This window comes from Cynoglossus semilaevis, chromosome 1 (assembly GCF_000523025.1).
Source record: "Cynoglossus semilaevis isolate Cse_v1.0 chromosome 1, Cse_v1.0, whole genome shotgun sequence".
NCBI lineage: Eukaryota > Metazoa > Chordata > Actinopteri > Pleuronectiformes > Cynoglossidae > Cynoglossus > Cynoglossus semilaevis.
In genome coordinates, this window is record NC_024307.1 from 22,395,709 (window position 1) to 22,397,897 (window position 2,189).

Here is a 2,189-nt window from a genome sequence, read left to right on the forward strand (position 1 = left end):
TCCATCTATCTATCTATCTATCTATCTATCTATCTATCTATCTATCTATCTATCTATCTATCTATCTATCTATCTATCTATCTATCTATCTATTCGTCTACAGCAACTGAGGAACCTGCCTCCAGGATGGTGTTTTAGCTGTGAGGCTCTGCATTACTGGGTAAAAGACTGCCCCCACATTCAACGGCACCAGTTCTATCCATAGAGGACGGGAGTGGGGCAGTGGGAGGGGAAGAGGTTTTACTTGACGAATGAACCAATCTTTTTTCAGTTTCACACACGGCAACCAAAATAATACATCCCACCGAGCCCACCGAGCTTGCCAGCAAAAACACAAAATCAGAGCACCCTACCAACAGCTCAACACTTAGAGGCTTCTAATCCCCATATGCTTCCCAGACATAACTAGGGAGGCCGTGGCCCGACCCAGGAGGACCTTATCCCCAAGACTATCCATCCAGCCATCCATCATCATCCGCTTATCCGGGGCCGAGTCGCAGGGGCAACAGTCTGAGCAGGGACACCCAGATTTCCCTCTCCCCAGACACCTCCTCCAGCTCCTCTGGGGGACACCAAGGCGCTCCCAGGCCAGCCAAACAACGTAGTCGCTCCAGCATGTCCTGGGTCTTCCTCTAGGTCTCCTCCCAGAGGGACAGGACCCAAGCACCTCCCGGGGGGCATACGATGTAAATGCCCAAGCCACCTCAGCTGACTCCTCTCGATGTGGAGGAGCAGCGGCTATACTTTGAGCTGCTCCCGGGTGACATAGCTCCTCACCCTATCTCTAAGGGAATGCATGGCTGCATGTATCTAGGATCTTGTTCTTTCGGTCATGAGCCAAAGCTCATAACCATGGATGTGGGTAGGAATGTAGATTGACTGGTAAATTGAGAGCTTTGCTATTCGGCCCAGCTCCTTATTCACAACGGGCCAATACAGCGACCACATTACTGCAGCCGCTGCACCGATCCGCCTATCAATTTCTTGTTCCATCCTTCCGTCACTCGTGAACAAGACCCCAATATACTTAAACTCCTCCACCTGAGGCAGGATCTCCTTCCCAACCTGGAGGGTGCAACCCACCTTTTTCCGGTAGAGAACCATGGCATTGGACTTAGAAAAAAAACCACCTCAGTGCAATGCTGCGGGTCCTGGCTTGTAGAAGCCAACAACACAACATCATCCGCAAAAGGGCAGGGATGAAATCCGGTGGCTCCCGAACTGGACCCCACCCGACACTTGGGTGCGCTTAGAAATTCTTTCCATAAAGATAATGAACAGAACCGGTGACAAAGGGTGCCCTGCTGTAGTCCAACATGCACTGGGAACAGGTTCAACTTACTGCCAGCAATGGAAACCAAGCTCCTGCTCCGGTCATACAGGGACCAAACAGCTGAGCGACATGGTCGAAAGCCTTTTTCAAGTCCACAAAACACATGTGGACCGGTTGGGCAAACTCCCATAAACCCTCGAGCGCCCTGTGGAGGGTATGGAGCTGGTCCAGCATTCCACGACCATGATGAAAACAGTATTGTTTCTCTTGAATCCGAGGTTCGACTATCGGCCGGATTCTCCTCTCCAGTTGCCTGAAATAGACTTTTCCCGGGAGGCTGAGGAGTGTGATCCCCCGATAGTTGGAACACACCCTTTGGTCACCCTTAAAAAGTGGGACCACCACCCCAGTCTGCAGGTCCAGGGGTACTGTCACAGACTACCACACGATGCTGCAGAGACGTGTCAACCAAGACAGCTCCACAACATCCAGCGACTTGAGGTACTCAGGGCGGATCTCATCAATCTCCGGCGCCTTGCCACCGTGCAGCTTCTTGACTACCTCGGTGACCTCAGCGCAGTAAATGGGAGGATCAGCCGCTGAGTCCTCAGCCTCTGTTTTAACCCCACACAGATTTGCCGCATGAGAGGTGTCACTTTTGACCAACTTCATGCAGAGAGCGAAGAGAGACTGTTGGAGTTAAGAAACAAACACGGGGTCCACGTTACAGTGGTGAGAGAACACGTGTGGGATGATATGAAAAAATCATGCGCTGAGTTGAAACAATTTCTCAAGCTTTATAATGCTCCAGAACTCCTCTGCGCTCGTAAAGCTCTTTATGGGTGCAGAACCAGTGCCTTAAAGCTGAAACACAGCGCCGGTTCCAAAGAAACCGTCCACTACGTAGATGTGACTT